We start from the raw sequence: 8,612 nt of genomic DNA on the forward strand, positions 1-8,612 counted from the left end.
ATCTATTTCTACAGAACTGCCCATTTCATCTGCATTCAAGGTAGTTTTGCAATTTCAACATTCAGTTTCCGTCCCTCCTCTCCTGCGTGATTGTATCTGCTTTTTGTTAAATCAACTGATCCTAATCAGACACCCATTTCATTGTGCCCAGAGATGCACTGGGCCAGCAACTCCCACAGGGCCTAGCAGGCACTCGTGGCCTCTGCTCTGGGACATCTGCAGGATCAGCCGAGACATCTGAAGCAGGTGGAAGCCAAATCATCCGAGGGTCCTTCCCTCACAGGTCTTCTGTCTGTGTGCGGGAGACTCCAAGGCAGGCCCTGTGCACCAGAGATGCCCTCAAGTCCTCTCCACTGTGGCGGCAGCCCCAGGGCAACCCAACTTCTTACAGGCAACTCAGTGCTCCCAGAGCCCGTGTTCCAGGGAACAATCGAGAAGCTTCACTGCTATCATGTCAAGCAGCATCGACCCCGCTGTCCTCCAGCAGTGGAAGCAGTACCAGACCTGCTCACATTCAAGGGGGCAGGGTAGGGGAGGGACACAGACCCCATGTCTCAAAAGGAGGCTGTCAAGGCCAAGGTGTAGAACACATGAGATGGACCCTCATCCTGTCCATCCTGGAAAGACACTCGGCCACACAGTTATCATTATCATATGCACGTGTTTAGAGGGGCGTGAATGTCATTTCATCTAGGACTGTCCTTTGCAAAGTCAACAAGTCCAGGGCATGGCTTGGACACGGGGAAGACAGCCATATTCAGCCCAGGAGTACAGAAGGGGCACCTGTACTTTCCTCCACTTGGCTCACAAGCCTAGTGTTTGGGCCATGAGGTCAGAGCCCATGTGTCTATTGCTGCCCAGGGACAGGAGCACCTCATTGTGCCTGTTGTTCTTGAGAAGTGAAAGGAACCTCTTGGGCTCCATCCAAACAGTTCCTACCCCTGGGGGCTGCAGAAGGGGAACCTTTCTCTGAGCCTCCGTTTGCCTACCTCTGGCGACCACACAGGGCCCTAAGTCAGTACATATACAAATTCAAGGGACAGGCAGGGCTCCAGACGGGTGGTGAGGGACGTGGGACATACAGAATGCCCGGGAATTACATCCCCAGGGCCAGGAACACCAAAGTCAATCTGGGAGTGCTGGTTCATTGAGCTGGTTCATCTGAAGGTGGAAGACAGCAGAAATGTGGGACACAGCCAGACGCTTGGGAGATGGGTCGTGAGAGAGGGATAGTCCCCTCCCAGTGAAGGGGAGGAAAAGATAAGGCATCCTGGCTCAGAAGCAGAAGTTGATGTCACCAAAACCAGACATTGCTTCAACTGAAGAGGCCCCCTCAGGGCCCCCTTCATGTCCTTATTCCTTAGGCTGTATATGAAGGGGTTGAGCATGGGAGCCACCACTGCATATAGGACTGTGGCCACGGAATCCTCAACTGTGTAAGACGAGGAAGGCCGCAGATAAATCCCAAACAGGGTCCCCTAGAACAAGGACACCACCACAAGGTGAGAACTACAAGTGGAAAAAGCTTTCATCTTGCTCTGAGAAGAATGCAGTCTTAGGATGGCTGAGAAAATGCGCATGTAGGAAAGAGAAATCAGGAGGAAGGGGGTCACAAAAAGAAGGCTCCCCAGGGTATAAACAACCAACTCATTGACATGGATATCTGAGCAGGAGAGCTTTAGCAATGCATAGAGTTCACAGAAAATGTGTTGAATTCTGACACTTGCACAGAATGACAGTGTATCCATAAGCAGGGTGTGGACCAAGGGATACATGTTTGTGACAATCAGAGCCACAGACAAGGAGGTGACACAGAATTTGGGGCTCATGGTTGCGACATAGTGAAGAGGGTGACTATATGGCTACGAATCGGTCATAGGCCATCATTGCCAAGAGGACATTGTCCAGTTCTAGAAATAAAATCAGAAAATACATCTGAGTGAGGCACCCAACCTAAGGGATGGACTGGCTCTGAGTCTGGATGTTTAGCAGCATCTTTGGTACAGTGAAAGAGGTGAAGCAGATGTCCACACAGGATAGACTGGCTATAAAGAAGTACATGGGCGTGTGGAGGGTGGGGGTAGAGCCGATAGCCAGGATGATGAGCAGGTTCCCCACCACCGCGACCAGGTACATGGATAGGAACAGGCTGAAGAGGAGGGGCTGATGTCCAGGCACCTCTGACAGTCCCAGGAGGAGGAATTCTGAGACGATGGTTACATTACTTCTCACCATGGCTTCCAGTTTCTACAAATTCACATTGGAAATACATCCGTCAACACGACCAGAGGCAGTTTGGGAAAGCATGCACGACACCCATGTCACTGATGGAAATCATACTTTGTGATGCTTATGGAAGGATCTCCAGCCTGGGGTAGTCAGCACAAGAGAGTATGGGGACCCTACAGGCCACCAAGTGTCTTGAGGGTGCTGCTGAGGGCTGAGGTTCTCCGTGGGACTGACCTTAGTCAACCCGGCTCCTGCTTCCTGGGGAGGAAAGATCCAGGCAGAGAAGATAAAAAGAACTGAAGGAAAGTTGGGGTTTTTTGGGGGGAGGGAATGGGTAGAGGCAACTGTGTAAGACTTGTCTCAGTGGGAACTCTCAAAAAGGACCAAGGCTGACCTCCATGAACCATTTTGCTTGTCCATGTAGAGGTGTGAGAGATGACGATTAAGTTAAAATTGTGTGCGTGTGTGTGTGTGTGTGTGTGTGCGCGCGCGCGTGTGTGTGAGAGACAGAGAGAGAGTGTGTGCTCAAACACGGGCACATTATATACTTGAAGAATATATTCATCAAAATGTTAACAGGGGTTATCTCTGGGATATGATTGTAACTTGCATCTTTCTTTTTTTATATTTATATTTTTAGTTGTAGTTGAACACACTACCTTTATTTATTTATATGTGGTGCTGAGGATTGAACCCAGGGCCTTGCACGTGCTAGGTGAGCGCTTTTACCGCTGAGCCACAACCCCAGCACCTGCATCTTTCTTAATATAATAAGCATGTATCGGTTTTCCCACTGTGCTGTATTGATGTCAACAAGTCTTCCAAGAGGATTCTGTGAAGGGCAACTCTCACACAAAAGCACAATTAGGGGCTCATACACAAACAGTATCATACAAAAGGGTGTATCATGAAGCCCACTGGATTTGAGAATACTCCCTTCCCCATTCTGAACGTTTCTGAACAGAGAGCTTTCTGGCCTAGCCACTTTCTTCCCCAAGTGGGATCCTGTGCCGCCCAGTGATAATAAGCATTTGCGTCCTACGAATGGAGAAATGGCACACTGGAAGCATCTCCACATAGTAGTTGTCCCAGGAGTTGTATCAAAGCAGTTCCTGGGGCTGCATACTGAGGCAGCAATGGCATGGGAAAGGCCTGGGGTTCCATCCAGAGAGTCAGTAACCAGAGGCAACCCAGGAATATCACTTTAGGGAGAATAGTAGAAGATTCAACAAAAAGAAATACACAGCACCACGAGTGGCATATGACTGGCTCAAAGAGACTTTCCCAGTGAATTTAAGAAATGCAGCCTATGCTGTTGACAAAAACTGCCATCTGAGCACACACACACACAAAAGGCTCTGATGCTGCAAGGAGAAGCACTGCAGGAGGAGAAAGCTCGGGGCACTTCCCAGCAGATGCAGTGAAAGCAGGGGAGTCCAGTTCGAGAGCACCTAAGTGTTTAAACTGTTTGTTTGGGACATTGGAAATCCCTGAAGTCCCCCCCCCACCCCGCCCCTGCTTTCTGTGCATTTGATGTGCTCTGGGTGTGTGTGCACCCGCTGGCGCATGCATACCCACGATCCAACAGCCACCTATGCCTCACTTGTCACTGGATTGGTGGACACCGGAGCCTTAAGTCCATCTGGGCTAGGAAAGAGACTGTGACATGGAAGGGCGGGAAGCTCCAGGAGGCAGTGGGAGGTGCTGCTGCCTGTCAGCAATGCAGGAAGGTGGAGGGTGCTTTCTTTTGAAATTGGAGTCTGAACTCTGTGACAAGGTGGAAGGTTGGCAAAGAGTGGAAGTGGGATGGGTCTGGGTCTGGGTCTGGTGGAAGCTGCTGCCCAGGGCAGGCTGTGGGGGCCTACACCCCTCCCCCATGCTCAGAGGTGTTTGGAGGATCTACTACTGAGACCTGGGCCCTTCTCCCCACACCCCTTGCAGCACATGGACTGAGGCTCTGAGAACAATGGGGGTGTTGCCACCTGCATGGCTCCATGGGCCACCTGAGAAGGAAGATTGTATTGTAAGTATTCCATTATTATTACTTAATTTTATTTTTATCTTTAAAAATTTATTCTAATTAGTATTACTTAATTTATCCACTTATTCTATATTATTTCTCACCCACTTTTCTTACTTGTCAGTGGAGTTTATAGGTCCTTATTGATAAGTTATCTCTTATTTTTTGAGACACAGTGTGCCCTTAAGTGACCAATGCCACAGTTCCACTGGTGACTACTCTCTCCTCTCCAAGTTGTGCTGCTGACCAAACCTAACACTTGATCCCACTGGTTGTTTGTTTTGATGCAGAGACTCACCTCCAGCCCAGGGCACATTGTAGAGAGACAAATTCCTACTAAAAAGACCCTCATATAACAGACGAAGAGGAATCCACTCCAACAGATTCACAAGCGGTACAGAATCACATAAGGAACCATGATGCCTGAAAAAGCTCACATCTCCCCCAAAACTGAATCCACTGATACTGAGGTGGATGAAACGCAAAGAATACAAAACTTGGTCATTCAAATGATCAATGCATTGAAAGAAGAACTAAGGAAGGAACAGAGGGAGACAATATGGGATATGACAGATACGTCAACAGCGAGAGACAGATTCTGAAAGAGAACCAAGAGGAAATCTTGGAAATGAAAGGCACAATTAAGTCAAGTGAAAACTCAGTTGAAAGTCTGCCCAACAGATTAGATCCAGGACAGGACAGAATTTCGGAGCACAAGGACAAAGTGGGCAGACATGAACATTCACATACTCTTAAAGGAAAAATGAGAAACTATGATCAGAATACGCAAAAATCTGTAACAAAATTAAGAGTCCTGACTTAAGATTCGCAGGTTTTGAGGAAGAAGCAGAGACACAGGCCAATGGCACTGATAACCTAATCAGTGAAACAATAGCAGTAAAATTTGCAAACCTTGGGAATGAGATGGGCATCCAGGTACTAGAGACACTTAGAACCTCAAATAGACAAGACCCGAAAAGAACCTTGCCACAACACATTATAGTTAAGATGCTGAAAATCCAGAACAAAGGGAAATAATTGTTTTTAAAGCTGCAAGAGAAATTCCAGGTCACCGATAAAGGAAAATGAATCACAAAAAAAGCAATTTCTCAGAAGGAAGCATTGAGGTCAGAAAAGCTCAGAAGAAAATAACCACCAACCTGGATGGTCAGACCCAGCAAAGCTATCCTTCAGGAAAATAAAGGGAAACAAATAGGAAAATCAGAAGTCAAATTAGCTGTGTGCTGAAGACATGATCCTATATTTAGAAGGCCCCAAAACTCCACCAGAAGACTTCTAGAATCAGCAAGCAGATTCAGAAAACTATCAGGATACAAGAGCAATATTCATAAATCAATTACTTTCCTATACTCCAGTAATAAAGGTGCTGAGAAAGAAATCAGGAAAATGGTCCCATTCACAACAGCCTTTAAAGAAAACTTGGCATTTAACCCAACAAAAGAGGCAAAGGACCTCGACAATAAAAATTGTAGAACACTGAAGAAAACATTTGAAGAGGAGCTCAGAAGATGGAAAGACTTCCCATGTTCATGGATAGGCAGAATTAATATTGTTAAAATGGCCATACTGGGCTGGGGTTGTGGCTCCGAGGTAAAGTGCTCACCTAGCATGCATGGCATGAGGCACTGGGTCCAATCCTCAGCACCATATTAAATAAATAAATAAATAAATAAATAAAAAGATTGTGTCAACCTATAACCTTTTTAAAAAAAAAAAAATGTCCATACTACCAAAAGTAATGCATAGATTCAATGCAATTCCCATGAAAATACCAATGACAGGGCTGGGTTTGTAGCCCAGTGGTACAGCACTTGCCTACTGTGTGAGAGGCACTGGGTTCAATTCTCAGCGCTGCCTAAAAAACAATAAAATAAAGGTTAAAAAAAAGAAATGCCTTTTTAAAAAATACCAATGACAGGGACTGGGGTTGTGGCTCAGTGATAAAGTGCTTGCCTAGCCTGTGCAAGGCCCTGGGCTCGATCCTCAGCACCAAATATAAATAAATAAAATAAAGGTATTGTGTCCAACTACAACTAAAAAGTAAATATTTTTAAAAAATACCAATGGCATTCTTTACAGAACTAAAAAAAAAATCATCTCTAAAATTCATTTGGAAGAATAAAAGACCCAGAATAGCCATAAAAGCCATGCTGGAGGTATCACAATAACCGACTCAAATTATACTACAGAGCTCTGTAGTGACAAAACCAGCATGGTACTGGCATCAAAACAGACACAAAGGCCAATGGAATACAACAGAAGGCACAAAGACAAACTCACAAAGCTATAGTCTCCTTGACAAAGGTACCAAAAACATACCTGGGAAAAAAAGACAGCCTTTTTAATACATGGTGCTGAGAAAACTGCTACCACATGTAGAAGAATGAAAATAGGTCCTCATCCCTCACTTGCACAAAAGTCAACTCAAAATGGATCAAAGACCTAGGAATTAGACCAGAAACTTGGTGACTCCTGAAAGAAAACATAAGAGCATAAACATAAAACATAAACCCTCTAACATATAGGGATGGGCAACAACTTCCTCAACAGGACCTGTAAAGCTCACACAATAATGTCAAGAGTTAAGAAATGTGATGACATCAAATTAAAAAGGTTCCACACAGGAAAGGAAATAATTAAGAGCATGGAGAAAGAACCCACAGAATGGCAGAAAATCTTTGCCAGCTATTCCCTCCCACAGGGGGTTATTATCCAGAATATATAAAGAACTCAAAAAAATCTTAACACCAAAAAATAAAGCCCTCTAATAATAATTCACTCAATAAATGGTCAAATGTACTAAACAGATATTTCTCAAAATAGGAAACGCAAAGGGACATCAAGTATGTGAGAAAATGTCTGACATCCCTAGAACCAGGGAAATGCAAATCAAAACTACACTGAGATTTCATCTCACTCCAGTCAGAATAGCAACCATCAAGAACAGAAAGAAATAATGAATTCTGGCAAGGATGTGTGGACAAAGGAACATTGGTAAACTGTTGGGGGTGGGGGTTGTACATTAGCAAGTCCACTACAGAAATTGGTATGGAACATTCCTGAAAACCATATGAACCAGCTATCCCACTTCTTGGTATTTATTCAAAAAATCTAAATTCGGTGTACTGTAATGATCCATGCACACCAATGTTTATGGCAGTAGTCGAGTTATGGAACCAGTCTCGGTGTCCATCAACACAAGAATGGACAAAGAAAATGCGATGTAGACACCCAAAGAACAAAGAACAAAATGTGAAGGAAAATGGATGGAACTGGAGAACATCATGTGAAGCGAAATAAGCCACACTCAGAAAGTCAAAGGTCAAATGTTTTTCTCTCACATGGGGAAGCTAGAGAGAAAAAAGGGGGAAAAGAGGGTCCTTGAGAAAGCGGAAGAGAGGCCTTTAGGGTAGAGGAAGGGCGTTGGGGGAGAGAGGAGCACAGGGCAATGGGGAGATGCTGTGGAGTGAAATTGATCAGATTATGTTATATGCATATATGTACATGCCGCAGCAAAACCCACTTTCGGCATAGTTAACATGCACCGATTCGGAAAAAAAGAAGTCTTTGTCTCATGTCTTTGTCCCGATGTCTTTGTCTCATCTTCTCGGGTCCAGGCCATGGAATCTGCAAAGGCGACATGTCCACGTGGTATGATTGCACCCAATGGACATAGCTATGCTTATAAATCTGAAATTCAGATGAAGTAGTAAAGAGAGTAAAAATTGATTTTAAAATATTGATTCAAAAAGGGATAGATGATGGACTGGACAGACAACTCTCCATGGAAGAGACTGAAAAGCTCTCGTGGCTCTCCCCATAACAATGAACTACATGCTGTTGACCCAGGTGCTTTTAACGAACAAATTATTTTAATTCATCAGATGGTCAACTCCCTAACCCCATATCAAATACTAACAGTCTACTGGGAAAGGAATAACATCTACCTTGTTCACTGCTCAATCCCCACGGCCTCCAGACAGCATAGCATGAAGCTAAAACCAGGCAACCTCAGTGTGCACACAAAGGAATAGTGAGACACGAATCTTGAATATGAGCAAAGTGAGGTGAAAGGTTAATGAATTAAATGGGAATACAATTGTGGTGGATATTATGACTCCTATTAATGAGATTGAGTAAAACAATTGATGGAAAGAGAAATACTGGATCATGAACTGAATGGATGCTAAAATGAAACTTGTTAAATTTGGTGTTCCCTCTTGATTTTTGAAGCCCTTAGTGAAACTGCAACTGAAGGCTTGTCTAAAAGCACCAGAGCCTGGATGTCCCTTCCCCTGAATAAGCTGCCCTACCCAGACGTCTCCCTCATACCCCAACCCTT

General features: G+C 44.8%; 1 pseudogene; it reads right to left on the reverse strand.

Moving 5' to 3' along the window:
• Nucleotides 1-1,027: 1,027 nt before the first annotated feature.
• LOC143639273 (olfactory receptor 1D2-like) lies at nt 1,028-2,323 on the reverse strand (annotated as a pseudogene).
• Between the last annotated feature and the right edge of the window lie 6,289 nt (nt 2,324-8,612).

The sequence above is a fragment of the Callospermophilus lateralis genome, chromosome X (genome assembly GCF_048772815.1).
Source record: "Callospermophilus lateralis isolate mCalLat2 chromosome X, mCalLat2.hap1, whole genome shotgun sequence".
Lineage (NCBI taxonomy): Eukaryota > Metazoa > Chordata > Mammalia > Rodentia > Sciuridae > Callospermophilus > Callospermophilus lateralis.